Source organism: Eucyclogobius newberryi, unplaced genomic scaffold (assembly GCF_026437365.1).
Source record: "Eucyclogobius newberryi isolate DKJ021-1_F unplaced genomic scaffold, fEucNew1.0.hap1 SCAF_13, whole genome shotgun sequence".
NCBI classification, from domain to species: domain Eukaryota; kingdom Metazoa; phylum Chordata; class Actinopteri; order Gobiiformes; family Gobiidae; genus Eucyclogobius; species Eucyclogobius newberryi.
The window spans coordinates 17,095,925-17,115,803 of record NW_027315757.1 but is presented as its reverse complement, the minus strand read 5'-3'; positions in this window follow the sequence as shown (position 1 = coordinate 17,115,803).

The following is a 19,879-nucleotide window of genomic DNA, read 5'->3' as shown; positions in this document are numbered from 1 at the left end:
AAAGCCATGCATAAGCTGTAAACGACACGAGAAAACAGAACATTAAAATCCGTTTGCCAGTTAGTTTATTCTCAGCACCTCACAAGCTCAAATATTGATAACTTAAATCCCACAATGCAACTTGGTATTCCGCTGACATCACCTCTACTCCCTGTACAAATAACACACATCCCAGATATGTTTTTGGGCGTATTTGTGGGCGTTAGGGGTCGACAGCCACATTAGCACATTAGTTTAAATGAATGAACAGGGGGGTCTGGGGGCCCTCCCCCAGAGATTTTCAGACCTTTTTTGGGTCTTCAGCTGCATTTTAATGTGGTCCGGCCGGCTAAAGTAAGAGTAAAATGTTGAGGTTGTAATGCTATAAAATGATGATGTGATGAAACTGTGCCAGGAGAAAATGATTAAAGCCAGTTATTAATACATTAGTGTACTTAATTACTCAATACAATAATGGCTATGAAAAATAATTATGGTCAAATTGATTCATTTTAACTGAAAATGTAAAAGTAATAGTTATCCTTACTAATTTATCTTTTACTGCTCCCAACTGTTCCTTCTTGCTAAAGTGACAAAACAAGTTATATTAAATTAAACAAATGGCATAAGCATTGCTTGATGAACAATTAACACTGATAAAACAAACATGTTATTCCCAGAGAATGAACAGAACTAGAAGTGAAGGTCCAAACCTAGCTATAGTGAAGAGACTGCGTTTCTGCAACTTTGCCACTTTTGTATAAAAATATATAGTATTATTCTATATCATAATATGTCTGGTTATTTTTCACTATCAATTTATTATAATATTTTATTATAACAAATAGTCTAATGATGCTTTTTAAATAAATTGAAATGTTTTATTGCTCTATTAAAAGTTAATTACAATATAAATGTTTGTTCTGATCAGAACATCACACACTGGACTCCTGCGTGAAACAATGCTGCGATGTGATTGGCTGATGGACCTTACGTTCATAAACCTTTACGTTCCTCTTATTGCACTTTAAGAAGTCAAACAGACATCACGAGTCACGATTGATCTCACACATGGTGATGTGAGAGAGAGGGACGCAAACTCAAACCCGCTCATCTCTAACTGAGGCTGCACAGGGGCCCGGGACAGGGGCCCGGGACAGGGGGCGCACACTGTTCACTCCAAAGTTTCACATCAGAGGTTCTGGACGAGACGGCGCTCGTCCGGACCGGATCTCCGCCTCTTAGTGACCGGGGCATAGACGCCCCTCCCCGGCCTCACCTGCAGCTGACACTCCCGGGCTGGTGTAAATGTTAAGCTTATTATCTTTCATTCAGACACATATAATGCGCGGGGCAGAGCTCTCGTCGCCTCCAGCCTGAGCGAACTAACGTGACAGAATCGTGTTGTTTCAAACAGCAGCATTAACCGTCTCTTTGTAAGAGAAGTTCAATACCTGGAGAGTGTTGTTGAGTTTGCAGTTTCTTTACATCGTCAAGAAGTTTCTTCTTTCGTTTTTCGGCATCGGGGGGATATATTCCTCTGGACATGAGGACCACGTTCTGTTGTGTTTATGTTTTGCTCTCGTTCTGCTCGCGCACAATGAAGTTGCCCAATCAGCGCAGGTTTGATGCCTTGGTTGCCAGATTGTCATTACAAATAAATGCGGTTTGTGCGTTATATGTTCCCGCTGTGTGCGCTGCCGCGCCAGCAGCGCTACTACACTAGTGGCGCACGCTGCGCTTGCACTTCGCATAAAACGGGTTGCCAGATTGGGGGCCTTATTAAAGCCTCGGGGCCCTACGCGGCTGCTTAGTTCGCTTATAAGCTGGGCTGGCCCTGAGTCAACGTGAGAGTGAACTTGAGAGTGAACTTGAGAGTGAATGTGAGAATTAACGTGAAAGTGAACGTGAGAGTGAACGTGAGAATGAATGTGAAAGTGAACGTGAGAGTGAACTTGAGAGTGAACGTGAGAATGAATGTGAGAGTGAACTTGAGAGTGAACTTGAGAGTGAACGCGAGAGTGAATGTGAGAGTGAACGTGAAAGTGAACTTGAGAGGGAACGTGAGAGTGAACATTAGAGTGAACTTGAGAGTGAACATGAGAGTGAACTTGAGAGTGAATGTGAGAGGGAACGTGAGAGTGAACATTAGAGTGAACTTGAGAGTGAATGTGAGAATTAACGTGAGAGTGAACTTGAGAGTGAACGTGAGAGTGATTGTGAGAGTGAAAGTGAGAGTAAACGTGAGAGTGAACATGAGAATGAAGGTGTGAGTGAATGTGAGAGTGAACGATAGCGGGAACGTGAGAATGAATGTGAGAGTGAACTTGAGAGTGAATGTGAGAGTGGACTTGAGAGTGAACGTGAAAGTGAACTTGAGAGTGAACGTGAGAGTGAACTTGAGAGTGAACGTGAGAGTGAACTTGAGAGTGAACGTGAGAGTGAACCTGAGAGTGAACTTGAGAGTGAACGTAAGAGTAATTGTGAGAATTAACGTGAGAGTGAACTTGAGAGTGAACGTGAGAGTGATTGTGAGAGTGAATGTAAGAGTGAACTTGAGAGTGAACGTGAGAGTGATTGTGAGAGTGAACGTGAGAGTGAACTTGAGAGTGAACGTGAGAGTGAACGTGAGAGTGAACTTGAGAGTGAACGTGAGAATGAATGTGAGAGTGAACTTGAGAGTGAACTTGAGAGTGAACTTGAGAGTGAACGTGAGAGTGAACTTGAGAGTGAACGCGAGAGTGAATGTGAGACTGAACGTGAAAGTGAACTTGAGAGTGAACGTGAGAGTGAACGTGAGAATGAATGTGAGAGTGAACTTGAGAGTGAACTTGAGAGTGAACTTGAGAGTGAACGTGAGAGTGAACTTGAGAGTGAATGTGAGAGTGAACGTGAAAGTGAACTTGAGAGGGAACGTGAGAGTGAACATTAGAGTGAACTTGAGAGTGAACATGAGAGTGAACTTGAGAGTGAATGTGAGAGGGAACGTGAGAGTGAACATTAGAGTGAACTTGAGAGTGAGCGTAAGAGGGAACGTGAGAGTGAGCTTGAGAGTGAACGTGAGAGTGAACTTGAGAGTGAACGTGAGAGTGAACGTGAGTGAACGATAGCGGGAACGTGAGAATTAATGTGAAAGTGAACGTGAGAGTGAACGTTAGAGTGAACGTGAGAATGAATGTGAGAGTGAACGTGAGAGTGAACGTGAGAATGAATGTGAGAGTGAACTTGAGAGTGAACGTGAGAGTGAACGTGAGAGTGAACGTGAACTTGAGAGTCAATGTGAGAGGGAACGTGAGAGTGAACATTAGAGTGAACTTGAGAGTGAACGTGAGAGGGAACGTGAGAGTGATTGTGAGACTGAACGTGAGAGTGAACATTAGAGTGAACGTGAGAGTGAACTTGAGAGGGAACGTGAGAGGGAACGTGAAAGTGAACTTGAGAGTGAACGTGAGAGTGAACTTGAGAGTGAATTTGAGAGTGAACGTAAGAGTAATTGTAAGAATTAACGTGAGAGTGAACTTGAGAGTGAACGTGAGAGTGATTGTGAGAGTGAGAGTGAGAGTAAACGTGAGAGTAAACGTGAAAGTGAACGTGAGAGTGAACGTCAGAGTGAACGTGAGAATGAAGGTGTGAGTGAACGGGAACGTGAGAATGAATGTGAAAGTGAACGTGAGAGTGAACGTTAGAGTGAACGTTAGAGTGAACGTGAGAATGAACGTGAGTGAACTTGAGAGTGAACATTAGAGTGAACGTGAGAGTGAACTTGAGAGTGAACGTGAGAGGGAACGTGAAAGTGAACTTGAGAGTGAACGTGAGAGTGAACTTGAGAGTGAACGTGAGAGTGAACCTGAGAGTGAACTTGAGAGTGAACGTAAGAGTAATTCTGAGAATTAACGTGAGAGTGAACTTGAGAGTGAACGTGAGAGTGAAAGTGAGAGTAAACGTGAGAGTAAACGTGAAAGTGAACGTGAGAGTGAACGTGAGAATGAAGGTGTGAGTGATGTGAGAGTGAACGTTAGAGTGAACGTGAGAGTGAACGATAGCGGGAACGTGAGAATGAATGTGAAAGTGAACGTGAGAGTGAACGTTAGAGTGAACGTGAGAATGAATGTGAGAATGAAGGTGAGAGTGAACGTGAGAGTGAACGTGAGAGTGAACGTGAGAATGAAGGTGAGAGTGAATGTAAGGGTGAACGTGAGAGTGAACTTGAGAGTGAACGTGAGAGTGAACGTGAGAGTGAACGTGAGTGAACCTGAGAGTGAACATTAGAGTGAACGTGAGAGTGAACGTGAGAGTGAACGTGAGAGTGAACGTGAGAATGAATGTGAGAGTGAACGTGAGAATGAACGTGAGAGGGAACGTGAGAGTGAACGTGAGAATGAATGTGAGAGTGAACGTGAGAATGAACGTGAGAGTGAACATTAGAGTGAACTTGAGAGTGAACATGAGAGTGAACGTGAGAGTGAACGTGAGAGGGAACGTGAGAGTGAACATTAGAGTGAATGTGAGAGTGAACTTGAGAGTGAACTTGAGAGGGAACGTGAGAGGGAACGTAAGAGTGAACTTGAAAGTGAACGTGAACGTGAGAGTGATTGTGACAGTGAATGTGAGAGTGATTGTGAGAGTTAACATGAGAGTGAACTTGAGAGTGAACGTGAGAGTGAACTTGAGAGTGAACGTAAGAGTGATTGTGAGAGTGATTGTGAGAGTGAACGTGAGAGTGAACGTGAGAGTGAACTTGAGAGTGAACGTGAGAGAGATTGTGAGAGTGATTGTGAGAGTGAAAATGAAAGTGAACGTTAGAGTGAACGATAGAGTGAACGTGAGAATGAAGGTGAGAGTGAATGTGAGAGTGAACGCGAGAGTGAACGTGAGAGTGAACGTGAGTGAACTTGAGAGTGAACGTGAGAGGGAACGTGAGAGTGATTGTGAACGGGAGAGGGAACGTGAGAATGAACATTAGAGTGAATGTGAGAGTGAACTTTAGAGTGAATGTGAGAGTGAACTTGAGAGTGAACTTGAGAGGGAACGTGAGAGTGAACGTGAGAGTGATTGTGAGAGTGAACATGAGAGTGATTGTGAGAGTGATTGTGAGAGTGAACGTGAGAATGATTGTGAGAGTGAACGTGAGAGTGAACGTGAGAGTGAACTTGAGAGTGAAAGTGAGAGTGATTGTGAGAGTGATTGTGAGAGTGAACGTGAAAGTGAACGTTAGAGTGAACGTGAGAATGAAGGTGAGAGTGAATGTGAGAGTGAACATTAGAGTGAACTTGAGAGTGAACATGAGAATGAACGTGAGAGGGAACGTGAGAATGAACATTAGAGTGAATGTGAGAGTGAACTTTAGAGTGAATGTGAGAGTGAACTTGAGAGTGAACTTGAGAGGGAACGTGAGAGTGAACGTGAGAGTGATTGTGAGAGTGAACATGAGAGTGATTGTGAGAGTGATTGTGAGAGTGAACGTGAGAATGATTGTGAGAGTGAACGTGAGAGTGAACGTGAGAGTGAACTTGAGAGTGAAAGTGAGAGTGATTGTGAGAGTGATTGTGAGAGTGAACGTGAAAGTGAACGTTAGAGTGAACGTGAGAATGAAGGTGAGAGTGAATGTGAGAGTGAACGTTATAGTGAATGTGAGAGTGAACGATAGAGTGAACGTGAGAATTAATGTGAGAATGAAGGTGAGAGTGAATGTGAGAGTGAACTTGAGAGTGAACGTGAGAGTGAACTTTAGAGTAAACCTGAGAGTGAACGTGAGAGTGAACGATAGAGTGAACGTGAGCATGAAGGTGAGAGTGAATGTGAGAGTGAACTTGAGAGTGAACGTGAGAGTGAACGATAGAGTGAACGTGAGCATGAAGGTGAGAGTGAAGGTGAGAGTGAACGTGAGAGTGATTGTCAGAGTGAACATGAGAGTGAACGTGAGAGTGAATGTGAGAGTGAAAGTGAGAGTAAACGTGAGAGTGAACGTTAGAGTGAACGTGAGAGTGAATGTGAGAGTGAACGTGAGAATGAATGTGAGAGCGAACGTGAGAGTGAATGTGAGAGTGAACCTGAGAGTGAATTTGAGAGTGAACGTAAGAGTGATTGTGAGAATTAGCGTGAGAGTGAACTTGAGAGTGAACGTGAGAGTGATTGTGAGATTAAACGTGAGAGTAAACGTGAAAGTGAACGTGAGAGTGAACGTTAGAGTGAACGTGAGAGTGAACGGGAACGTGAGAATGAATGTGAAAGTGAACGTGAGAGTAAACGTTAGAGTGAACGTTAGAGTGAACGTGAGAATGAATGTGAGAATGAAGGTGAGAGTTAACGTGAGAGTGAACGTGAGAGTGAACGTGAGAATGAAGGTGAGAGTGAATGTAAGAGTGAACGTGAGAGTGAACTTGAGAGTGAACGTGAGAGTGAACGTGAGAGTGAACGTGAGAGTGAACGTGAGTGAACTTGAGAGTGAACATTAGAGTGAACGTGAGAGTGAACGTGAGAGTGAACTTGAGAGTGAACGTGAGAGTGAACGTGAGAATGAATGTGAGAGTGAACGTGAGAGTGATTGTGAGACTGAACGTGAGAGTGAACATTAGAGTGAACGTGAGAGTGAACTTGAGAGTAAACCTGAGAGTGAACGTGAGAGTGAACGATAGAGTGAACGTGAGCATGAAGGTGAGAGTGAATGTGAGAGTGAACTTGAGAGTGAACGTGAGAGTGAACGATAGAGTGAACGTGAGCATGAAGGTGAGAGTGAAGGTGAGAGTGAACGTGAGAGTGATTGTCAGAGTGAACATGAGAGTGAACGTGAGAGTGAATGTGAGAGTGAAAGTGAGAGTAAACGTGAGAGTGAACGTTAGAGTGAACGTGAGAGTGAATGTGAGAGTGAACGTGAGAATGAATGTGAGAGCGAACGTGAGAGTGAATGTGAGAGTGAACCTGAGAGTGAACTTGAGAGTGAACGTAAGAGTGATTGTGAGAATTAACGTGAGAGTGAACTTGAGAGTGAACGTGAGAGTGATTGTGAGATTAAACGTGAGAGTAAACGTGAAAGTGAACGTGAGAGTGAACGTTAGAGTGAACGTGAGAGTGAACGGGAACGTGAGAATGAATGTGAAAGTGAACGTGAGAGTAAACGTTAGAGTGAACGTTAGAGTGAACGTGAGAATGAATGTGAGAATGAAGGTGAGAGTTAACGTGAGAGTGAACGTGAGAGTGAACGTGAGAATGAAGGTGAGAGTGAATGTAAGAGTGAACGTGAGAGTGAACTTGAGAGTGAACGTGAGAGTGAACGTGAGAGTGAACGTGAGAGTGAACGTGCGTGAACTTGAGAGTGAACATTAGAGTGAACGTGAGAGTGAACGTGAGAGTGAACGTGAGAGTGAACGTGAGAATGAATGTGAGAGTGAACGTGAGAGTGATTGTGAGACTGAACGTGAGAGTGAACATTAGAGTGAACGTGAGAGTGAACTTGAGAGTGAATGTGAGAGGGAACGTGAGAGTGAACATTAGAGTGAACTTGAGAGTGAACGTGAGAGTGAACGTGAGAGTGAACTTGAGAGTAAACCTGAGAGTGAACGTGAGAGTGAACGATAGAGTGAACGTGAGCATGAAGGTGAGAGTGAATGTGAGAGTGAACTTGAGAGTGAACGTGAGAGTGAACGATAGAGTGAACGTGAGCATGAAGGTGAGAGTGAAGGTGAGAGTGAACGTGAGAGTGATTGTCAGAGTGAACATGAGAGTGAACGTGAGAGTGAATGTGAGAGTGAAAGTGAGAGTAAACGTGAGAGTGAACGTTAGAGTGAACGTGAGAGTGAATGTGAGAGTGAACGTGAGAATGAATGTGAGAGCGAACGTGAGAGTGAATGTGAGAGTGAACCTGAGAGTGAACTTGAGAGTGAACGTAAGAGTGATTGTGAGAATTAACGTGAGAGTGAACTTGAGAGTGAACGTGAGAGTGATTGTGAGATTAAACGTGAGAGTAAACGTGAAAGTGAACGTGAGAGTGAACGTTAGAGTGAACGTGAGAGTGAACGGGAACGTGAGAATGAATGTGAAAGTGAACGTGAGAGTAAACGTTAGAGTGAACGTTAGAGTGAACGTGAGAATGAATGTGAGAATGAAGGTGAGAGTTAACGTGAGAGTGAACGTGAGAGTGAACGTGAGAATGAAGGTGAGAGTGAATGTAAGAGTGAACGTGAGAGTGAACTTGAGAGTGAACATGAGAGTGAACGTGAGAGTGAACGTGAGTGAACTTGAGAGTGAACATTAGAGTGAACGTGAGAGTGAACGTGAGAGTGAACTTGAGAGTGAACGTGAGAGTGAACGTGAGAATGAATGTGAGAGTGAACGTGAGAGTGATTGTGAGACTGAACGTGAGAGTGAACATTAGAGTGAACGTGAGAGTGAACTTGAGAGTGAATGTGAGAGGGAACGTGAGAGTGAACATTAGAGTGAACTTGAGAGTGATTGTGAGAGTGAACGTGAGAGTGAGCTTGAGAGTGAACGTGAGAGTGGACTTGAGAGTGAACGTGAGAGGGAACGTGAAAGTGAACTTGAGAGTGAACGTGAGAGTGAACTTGAGAGTGAACGTGAGAGTGAACTTGAGAGTGAACGTGAGAGTGAATGTGAGAGTGAACCTGAGAGTGAACTTGAGAGTGAACGTAAGAGTAATTGTGAGAATTAACGTGAGAGTGAACTTGAGAGTGAACGTGAGAGTGATTGTGAGAGTGAAAGTGAGAGTAAACGTGAGAGTAAACGTGAAAGTGAACGTGAGAGTGAACGTTAGAGTGAACGTGAGAATGAAGGTGTGAGTGATGTGAGAGTGAACGTTAGAGTGAACGTGAGAGTGAACGATAGCGGGAACGTGAGAATGAATGTGAAAGTGAACGTGAGAGTGAACGTTAGAGTGAACGTGAGAATGAATGTGAGAATGAAGGTGAGAGTGAACGTGAGAGTGAACTTGAGAGTGAACGTGAGAGTGAACCTGAGAGTGAACTTGAGAGTGAACGTAAGAGTAATTGTGAGAATTAACGTGAGAGTGAACGTGAGAGTGATTGTGAGAGTGAAAGTGAGAGTAAATGTGAGAGTAAACGTGAAAGTGAACGTGAGAGTGAACGTTAGAGTGATTGTGAGAGTGAATGTGAGAGTGATTGTGAGAGTGAACATGAGAGTGAACTTGAGAGTGAACGTGAGAGTGATTGTGAGAGTGAACGTGAGAGTGATTGTGAGAGTGAACGTGAGAGTGAACTTTTGAGTGAACTTGAGAGTGAACATGAGAGTGAACGTGAGAGTGATTGTGAGAGTGAACGTGAGAGTGAACTTGAGAGTGAACGTGAGAGTGATTGTGAGAGTGATTGTGAGAGTGAACGTGAAAGTGAACTTTATAGTGAACGTGAGAATGAAGGTGTGAGTGAATGTGAGAGTGAACGTTAGAGTGAACGTGAGAGTGAACGATAGCGGGAACGTGAGAATGAAGGTTTGAGTGAATGTGAGAGTGAACGTTAGAGTAAACATGAGAGTGAACGATAGAGTGAACGTGAGAATGAACGTTAGAGTGAACGTGAGAATGAATGTGAGAATGAAGGTGAGAGTGAACGTGAGAGTGAACGTGAGAGTGAACGTGAGAATGAATGTGAGAGTGAAGGTGAGAGTGAACGTGAGAATGAATGTGAGAGTGAACTTGAGAGTGAACGTGAGAGTGAACTTGAGAGTGAATGTGAGAGGGAACGTGAGATTGAACGTGAGAGTGAACTTGAGAGTGAATGTGAGAGGGAACGTGAGAGTGAACATTAGAGTGAACTTGAGAGTGAACGTGAGAGGGAACGTGAGAGTGAACTTGAGAGGGAACGTGAGAGTGATTGTGAGACTGAACGTGAGAGTGAACATTAGAGTGAACGTGAGAGTGAACGTGAGAATGAACTTGAGAGTGAATGTGAGAGGGAACGTGAGAGTGAACATTAGAGTGAACTTGAGAGTGAACGTGAGCGAACTTGAGAGTGAACATTAGAGTGAACGTGAGAGTGAATGTGAGAGTGAACGTGAGAATGAATGTGAGAGTGAACGTGAGAGTGAATGTGAGAGTGAACCTGAGAGTGAACTTGAGAGTGAACTTGAGAATGAATGTGAAAGTGAACGTGAGAGTGAACGTGAGAGTGAACGTGAGTGAACTTGAGAGTGAACATTAGAGTGAACGTTAGAGTGAATGTGAGAGTGAACTTGAGAGTGAATGTGATACTGAACGTGAGAGTGAACATTAGAGTGAACGTGAGAGTGAACGTGAGAGTGAACTTGAGAGTGAATGTGAGAGTGGACTTGAGAGTGAACGTGAAAGTGAACTTGAGAGTGAACGTGAGAGTGAACTTGAGAGTGAACGTGAGAGTGAACTTGAGAGTGAACGTGAGAGTGAACCTGAGAGTGAACTTGAGAGTGAACGTAAGAGTAATTGTGAGAATTAACGTGAGAGTGAACTTGAGAGTGAACGTGAGAGTGATTGTGAGAGTGAATGTAAGAGCGAACGTGAGAGTGAACTTGAGAGTGAACGTGAGAGTGAACGTGAGAGTGAACGTGAGAGTGAACTTGAGAGTGAACGTGAGAGTGAACGTGAGAGTGAACGTGAGAATGAATGTGAGAGTGAACTTGAGAGTGAACTTGAGAGTGAACGTGAGAGTGAACTTGAGAGTGAACGCGAGAGTGAATGTGAGACTGAACGTGAAAGTGAACTTGAGAGTGAACGTGAGAGTGAACGTGAGAGTGAACTTGAGAGTGAACGTGAGAGTGAACGTGAGAATGAATGTGAGAGTGAACTTGAGAGTGAACTTGAGAGTGAACGTGAGAGTGAACTTGAGAGTGAACGCGAGAGTGAATGTGAGACTGAACGTGAAAGTGAACTTGAGAGTGAACGTGAGAGTGAACGTGAGAATGAATGTGAGAGTGAACTTGAGAGTGAACTTGAGAGTGAACTTGAGAGTGAACGTGAGAGTGAACTTGAGAGTGAACGCGAGAGTGAATGTGAGACTGAACGTGAAAGTGAACTTGAGAGTGAATGTGAGAGTGAACGTGAAAGTGAACTTGAGAGTGAATGTGAGAGTGAACGTGAAAGTGAACTTGAGAGGGAACGTGAGAGTGAACATTAGAGTGAACTTGAGAGTGAACATGAGAGTGAACTTGAGAGTGAACTTGAGAGTGAACGTGAGAGTGAACATTAGAGTGAACTTGAGAGTGAGCGTAAGAGGGAACGTGATAGTGAGCTTGAGAGTGAACGTGAGAGTGAACTTGAGAGTGAACGTGAGAGTGAATGTGAGAATTAACGTGAGAGTGAACTTGAGAGTGAACGTGAGAGTGAACGTGAGTGAACGATAGCGGGAACGTGAGAATGAATGTGAAAGTGAACGTGAGAGTGAACGTTAGAGTGAACGTGAGAATGAATGTGAGAATGAAGGTGAGAGTGAACGTGAGAATGAATGTGAGAGTGAACGTGAGAGTGAACGTGAGAATGAATGTGAGAGTGAACTTGAGAGTGAACGTGAGAGTGAACGTGAACTTGAGAGTGAATGTGAGAGGGAACGTGAGAGTGAACATTAGAGTGAACTTGAGAGTGAACGTGAGAGGGAACGTGAGAGTGATTGTGAGACTGAACGTGAGAGTGAACATTAGAGTGAACGTGAGAGTGAACTTGAGAGGGAACGTGAGAGGGAACGTGAAAGTGAACTTGAGAGTGAACGTGAGAGTGAACTTGAGAGTGAATTTGAGAGTGAACGTAAGAGTAATTGTAAGAATTAACGTGAGAGTGAACTTGAGAGTGAACGTGAGAGTGATTGTGGGAGTGAAAGTGAGAGTAAACGTGAGAGTAAACGTGAAAGTGAACGTGAGAGTGAACGTCAGAGTGAACGTGAGAATGAAGGTGTGAGTGAACGGGAACGTGAGAATGAATGTGAAAGTGAACGTGAGAGTGAACGTTAGAGTGAACGTTAGAGTGAACGTGAGAATGAATGTGAGAATGAAGGTGAGAGTGAACGTGAGTGAACTTGAGAGTGAACATTAGAGTGAACGTGAGAGTGAACTTGAGAGTGAACGTGAGAGGGAACGTGAAAGTGAACTTGAGAGTGAACGTGAGAGTGAACTTGAGAGTGAACGTGAGAGTGAACCTGAGAGTGAACTTGAGAGTGAACGTGAGAGTTATTGTGAGAGTGAAAGTGAGAGTAAACGTGAGAGTAAACGTGAAAGTGAACGTGAGAATGAAGGTGTGAGTGATGTGAGAGTGAACGTTAGAGTGAACGTGAGAGTGAACGATAGCGGGAACGTGAGAATGAATGTGAAAGTGAACGTGAGAGTGAACGTTAGAGTGAACGTGAGAATGAATGTGAGAATGAAGGTGAGAGTGAACGTGAGAGTGAACGTGAGAGTGAACGTGAGAATGAAGGTGAGAGTGAATGTAAGGGTGAACGTGAGAGTGAACTTGAGAGTGAACGTGAGAGTGAACGTGAGTGAACCTGAGAGTGAACATTAGAGTGAACGTGAGAGTGAACGTGAGAGTGAACGTGAGAGTGAACGTGAGAATGAATGTGAGAGTGAACGTGAGAATGAACGTGAGAGTGAATGTGAGAGTGAACGCGAGAGTGAACGCGAGAGGGAACGTGAGAGTGAACGTGAGAATGAATGTGAGAGTGAACGTGAGAATGAACGTGAAAGTGAACGTGAGTGAACTTGAGAGTGAACGTGAGAGGGAACGTGAGAGTGAACATTAGAGTGAACTTGAGAGTGAACATGAGAGTGAACGTGAGAGTGAACGTGAGAGGGAACGTGAGAGGGAACGTGAGAGTGAACATTAGAGTGAATGTGAGAGTGAACTTGAGAGTGAACTTGAGAGGGAACGTGAGAGGGAACGTAAGAGTGAACTTGAAAGTGAACGTGAGAGTGAACGTGAGAGTGATTGTGACAGTGAATGTGAGAGTGATTGTGAGAGTTAACATGAGAGTGAACTTGAGAGTGAACGTGAGAGTGAACTTGAGAGTGAACGTGAGAGTGATTGTGAGAGTGAACGTGAGAGTGATTGTGAGAGTGAACGTGAGAGTGAACTTTTGAGTGAACTTGAGAGTGAACGTGAGAGTGATTGTGAGAGTGAACGTGAGAGTGAACGTGAGAGTGAACTTGAGAGTGAACGTGAGAGAGATTGTGAGAGTGATTGTGAGAGTGAAAATGAAAGTGAAAGTTAGAGTGAACGATAGAGTGAACGTGAGAATGAAGGTGAGAGTGAATGTGAGAGTGAACCCGAGAGTGAACGTGAGAGTGAACGTGAGTGAACTTGAGAGTGAACGTGAGAGGGAACGTGAGAGTGATTGTGAACGGGAGAGGGAACGTGAGAGTGAACATTAGAGTGAACTTGAGAGTGAACATGAGAGTGAACGTGAGAGGGAACGTGAGAATGAACATTAGAGTGAATGTGAGAGTGAACTTGAGAGTGAACTTTAGAGGGAACGTGAGAGGGAACGTAAGAGTGAACTTGAGAGTGAACGTGAGAGTGAACATGAGAGTGAACATTAGAGTGAATGTGAGAGTGAACTTGAGAGTGAACTTGAGAGGGAACGTGAGAGTGAACGTGAGAGTGATTGTGAGAGTGAACGTGAGAGTGATTGTGAGAGTGATTGTGAGAGTGAACGTGAGAGTGATTGTGAGAGTGAACGTGAGAGTGAACGTGAGAGTGAACTTGAGAGTGAACGTGAGAGTGATTGTGAGAGTGATTGTGAGAGTGAACGTGAAAGTGAACGTTAGAGTGAACGTGAGAATGAAGGTGAGAGTGAATGTGAGAGTGAACGTTATAGTGAATGTGAGAGTGAACGATAGAGTGAACGTGAGAATTAATGTGAGAATGAAGGTGAGAGTGAATGTGAGAGTGAACTTGAGAGTGAACGTGAGAGTGAACTTGAGAGTAAACCTGAGAGTGAACGTGAGAGTGAACGATAGAGTGAACGTGAGCATGAAGGTGAGAGTGAATGTGAGAGTGAACTTGAGAGTGAACGTGAGAGTGAACGATAGAGTGAACGGGAACGTGAGAATGAATGTGAAAGTGAACGTGAGAGTGAACGTTAGAGTGAACGTTAGAGTGAACGTGAGAATGAATGTGAGAATGAAGGTGAGAGTTAACGTGAGAGTGAGCTTGAGAGTGAACGTGAGAGTGAACGTGAGAGTGAACGTGAGTGAACTTGAGAGTGAAGGTGTGAGTGAATGTGAGAGTGAACGTGAGAGTGAACGATAGCGGGAACGTGAGAATGAATGTGAAAGTGAACGTGAGAGTGAACGTTAGAGTGAACGTGAGAATGAATGTGAGAATGAAGGTGAGAGTGAACGTGAGAGTGAACGTGAGAATGAATGTGAGAGTGAACGTGAGAGTGAACGTGAGAGTGAACGTGAGAATGAATTTGAGAGTGAACTTGAGAGTGAACGTGAGAGTGAACGTGAACTTGAGAGTGAATGTGAGAGGGAACGTGAGAGTGAACATTAGAGTGAACTTGAGAGTGAACGTGAGAGTGATTGTGAGAGTGATTGTGAGAGTGAACGTGAAAGTGAACGTTATAGTGAACGTGAGAATGAAGGTGTGAGTGAATGTGAGAGTGAACGTTAGAGTAAACGTGAGAGTGAACGATAGCGGGAACGTGAGAATGAATGTGAAAGTGAACGTGAGAGTGAACGTTAGAGTGAACGTGAGAATGAACGTTAGAGTGAACGTGAGAATGAATGTGAGAATGAAGGTGAGAGTGAACGTGAGAGTGAACGTGAGAGTGAACGTGACAATGAATGTGAGAGTGAAGGTGAGAGTGAACGTGAGAATGAATGTGAGAGTGAACTTGAGATTGAACGTAAGAGTGAACGTGAGAATGAATGTGAGAGTGAACTTGAGAGTGAACTTGAGAGTGAACGTGAGAGTGAACGCGAGAGTGAATGTGAGACTGAACGTGAAAGTAAACTTGAGAGTGAATGTGAGAGTGAACGTGAAAGTGAACTTGAGAGGGAACGTGAGAGTGAACATTAGAGTGAACTTGAGAGTGAACATGAGAGTGAACTTGAGAGTGAATGTGAGAGGGAACGTGAGAGTGAACATTAGAGTGAACTTGAGAGTGAGCGTGAGAGGGAACTTGAGAGTGAGCTTGAGAGTGAACGTGAGAGTGAACTTGAGAGTGAACGTGAGAGTGAATGTGAGAATTAACGTGAGAGTGAACTTGAGAGTGAACTTGAGTGATTGTGAGAGTGAAAGTGAGAGTAAACGTGAGAGTGAACATGAGAATGAAGGTGTGAGTGAATGTGAGAGTGAACGTGAGAGTGAACGATAGCGGGAACGTGAGAATGAATGTGAAAGTGAACGTGAGAGTGAACGTTAGAGTGAACGTGAGAATGAATGTGAGAATGAAGGTGAGAGTGAACGTGAGAGTGAACGTGAGAATGAATGTGAGAGTGAACGTGAGAGTGAACGTGAGAGTGAACGTGAGAATGAATTTGAGAGTGAACTTGAGAGTGAACGTGAGAGTGAACGTGAACTTGAGAGTGAATGTGAGAGGGAACGTGAGAGTGAACATTAGAGTGAACTTGAGAGTGAACGTGATAGGGAACGTGAGAGTGATTGTGATACTGAACGTGAGAGTGAACATTAGAGTGAACGTGAGAGTGAACGTGAGAGTGAACTTGAGAGTGAATGTGAGAGTGGACTTGAGAGTGAACGTGAAAGTGAACTTGAGAGTGAACGTGAGAGTGAACTTGAGAGTGAACGTGAGAGTGAACCTGAGAGTGAACTTGAGAGTGAACGTAAGAGTAATTGTGAGAATTAACGTGAGAGTGAACTTGAGAGTGAACGTGAGAGTGATTGTGAGAGTGAATGTAAGAGTGAACGTGAGAGTGAACTTGAGAGTGAATGTGAGAGTGAACGTGAGAGTGAACGTGAGAGTGAAATTGAGAGTGAACGTGAGAGTGAACGTGAGAATGAATGTGAGAGTGAACTTGAGAGTGAACTTGAGAGTGAACTTGAGAGTGAACGTGAGAGTGAACTTGAGAGTGAACGCGAGAGTGAATGTGAGACTGAACGTGAAAGTGAACTTGAGAGTGAATGTGAGAGTGAACGTGAGAGTGAACTTGAGAGTGAACGTGAGAGTGAACGTGAGAGTGAACGTGAGAGTGAACTTGAGAGTGAACGTGAGAGTGAACGTGAGAATGAATGTGAGAGTGAACTTGAGAGTGAACTTGAGAGTGAACTTGAGAGTGAACGTGAGAGTGAACTTGAGAGTGAACGCGAGAGTGAATGTGAGACTGAACGTGAAAGTGAACTTGAGAGTGAATGTGAGAGTGAACGTGAAAGTGAACTTGAGAGTGAATGTGAGAGTGAACGTGAAAGTGAACTTGAGAGGGAACGTGAGAGTGAACATTAGAGTGAACTTGAGAGTGAACATGAGAGTGAACTTGAGAGTGAATGTGAGAGGGAACGTGAGAGTGAACATTAGAGTGAACTTGAGAGTGAGCGTAAGAGGGAACGTGAGAGTGAGCTTGAGAGTGAACGTGAGAGTGAACTTGAGAGTGAACGTGAGAGTGAATGTGAGAATTAAAGTGAGAGTGAACTTGAGAGTGAACGTGAGAGTGAACGTGAGTGAACGATAGCGGGAACGTAAGAATGAATGTGAAAGTGAACGTGAGAGTGAACGTTAGAGTGAACGTGAGAATGAATGTGAGAATGAAGGTGAGAGTGAACGTGAGAGTGAACGTGAGAGTGAACGTGAGAGTGAACTTGAGAGTGAACGTGAGAGGGAACGTGAAAGTGAACTTGAGAGTTAACGTGAGAGTGAACTTGAGAGTGAACGTGAGAGTGAACCTGAGAGTGAACTTGAGAGTGAACGTAAGAGTAATTCTGAGAATTAACGTGAGAGTGAACTTGAGAGTGAACGTGAGAGTGATTGTGAGAGTGAAAGTGAGAGTAAACGTGAGAGTAAACGTGAAAGTGAACGTGAGAGTAAACGTGAAAGTGAACGTGAGAATGAAGGTGTGAGTGATGTGAGAGTGAACGTTAGAGTGAACGTGAGAGTGAACGATAGCGGGAACGTGAGAATGAATGTGAAAGTGAACGTGAGAGTGAACGTGAGAGTGAACGTGAGTGAACTTGAGAGTGAACATTAGAGTGAACGTTAGAGTGAATGTGAGAGTGAACTTGAGAGTGAATGTGATACTGAACGTGAGAGTGAACATTAGAGTGAACGTGAGAGTGAACGTGAGAGTGAACTTGAGAGTGAATGTGAGAGTGGACTTGAGAGTGAACGTGAAAGTGAACTTGAGAGTGAACGTGAGAGTGAACTTGAGAGTGAACGTGAGAGTGAACCTGAGAGTGAACTTGAGAGTGAACGTAAGAGTAATTGTGAGAATTAACGTGAGAGTGAACTTGAGAGTGAACGTGAGAGTGATTGTGAGAGTGAATGTAAGAGTGAACGTGAGAGTGAACTTGAGAGTGAACGTGAGAGTGAACGTGAGAGTGAACTTGAGAGTGAACGTGAGAGTGAACGTGAGAATGAATGTGAGAGTGAACTTGAGAGTGAACGTGAGAGTGAACTTGAGAGTGAACGCGAGAGTGAATGTGAGACTGAACGTGAAAGTGAACTTGAGAGTGAATGTGAGAGTGAACGTGAGAGTGAACTTGAGAGTGAACGTGAGAGTGAACGTGAGAGTGAACGTGAGAGTGAACTTGAGAGTGAACGTGAGAGTGAACGTGAGAATGAATGTGAGAGTGAACTTGAGAGTGAACTTGAGAGTGAACTTGAGAGTGAACGTGAGAGTGAACTTGAGAGTGAACGCGAGAGTGAATGTGAGACTGAACGTGAAAGTGAACTTGAGAGTGAATGTGAGAGTGAACGTGAAAGTGAACTTGAGAGTGAATGTGAGAGTGAACGTGAAAGTGAACTTGAGAGGGAACGTGAGAGTGAACATTAGAGTGAACTTGAGAGTGAACATGAGAGTGAACTTGAGAGTGAATGTGAGAGGGAACGTGAGAGTGAACCTGAGAGTGAACTTGAGAGTGAACGTAAGAGTAATTCTGAGAATTAACGTGAGAGTGAACTTGAGAGTGAACGTGAGAGTGATTGTGAGAGTGAAAGTGAGAGTAAACGTGAGAGTAAACGTGAAAGTGAACGTGAGAGTAAACGTGAAAGTGAACGTGAGAATGAAGGTGTGAGTGATGTGAGAGTGAACGTTAGAGTGAACGTGAGAGTGAACGATAGCGGGAACGTGAGAATGAATGTGAAAGTGAACGTGAGAGTGAACGTGAGAGTGAACGTGAGTGAACTTGAGAGTGAACATTAGAGTGAACGTTAGAGTGAATGTGAGAGTGAACTTGAGAGTGAATGTGATACTGAACGTGAGAGTGAACATTAGAGTGAACGTGAGAGTGAACGTGAGAGTGAACTTGAGAGTGAATGTGAGAGTGGACTTGAGAGTGAACGTGAAAGTGAACTTGAGAGTGAACGTGAGAGTGAACTTGAGAGTGAACGTGAGAGTGAACTTGAGAGTGAACGTGAGAGTGAACCTGAGAGTGAACTTGAGAGTGAACGTAAGAGTAATTGTGATAATTAACGTGAGAGTGAACTTGAGAGTGAACGTGAGAGTGATTGTGAGAGTGAATGTAAGAGTGAACGTGAGAGTGAACTTGAGAGTGAACGTGAGAGTGAACGTGAGAGTGAACTTGAGAGTGAACGTGAGAGTGAACGTGAGAATGAAAGTGAGAGTGAACTTGAGAGTGAACTTGAGAGTGAACTTGAGAGTGAACGTGAGAGTGAACTTGAGAGTGAACGCGAGAGTGAATGTGAGACTGAACGTGAAAGTGAACTTGAGAGTGAATGTGAGAGTGAACGTGAGAGTGAACTTGAGAGTGAACTTGAGAGTGAACGTGAGAGTGAACGTGAGAGTGAACTTGAGCGTGAACGTGAGAGTGAACGTGAGAATGAATGTGAGAGTGAACTTGAGAGTGAACTTGAGAGTGAACTTGAGAGTGAACTTGAGAGTGAACGTGAGAGTGAACTTGAGAGTGAACGCGAGAGTGAATGTGAGACTGAACGTGAAAGTGAACTTGAGAGTGAATGTGAGAGTGAACGTGAAAGTGAACTTGAGAGTGAATGTGAGAGTGAACGTGAAAGTGAACTTGAGAGGGAACGTGAGAGTGAACATTAGAGTGAACTTGAGAGTGAACATGAGAGTGAACTTGAGAGTGAATGTGAGAGGGAACGTGAGAGTGAACATTAGAGTGAACTTGAGAGTGAGCGTAAGAGGGAACGTGAGAGTGAGCTTGAGAGTGAACGTGAGAGTGAACTTGAGAGTGAACGTGAGAGTGAATGTGAGAATTAACGTGAGAGTGAACTTGAGAGTGAACGTGAGAGTGAACGTGAGAATGAATGTGAAAGTGAACGTGAGAATGAATGTGAGAGTGAACTTGAGAGTGAACGTTAGAGTGAACGTGAGAATGAATGTGAGAATGAAGGTGAGAGTGAACGTGAGAATGAATGTGAGAGTGAACGTGAGAGTGAACGTGAGAATGAATGTGAGAGTGAACTTGAGAGTGAACGTGAGAGTGAACGTGAACTTGAGAGTGAATGTGAGAGGGAACGTGAGAGTTAACATTAGAGTGAACTTGAGAGTGAACGTGAGAGGGAACGTGAGAGTGATTGTGAGACTGAACGTGAGAGTGAACATTAGAGTGAACGTGAGAGTGAACTTGAGAGGGAACGTGAGAGGGAACGTGAAAGTGAACTTGAGAGTGAACGTGAGAGTGAACTTGAGAGTGAATTTGAGAGTGAACGTAAGAGTAATTGTAAGAATTAACGTGAGAGTGAACTTGAGAGTGAACGTGAGAGTGATTGTGAGAGTGAAAGTGAGAGTAAACGTGAGAGTAAACGTGAAAGTGAAC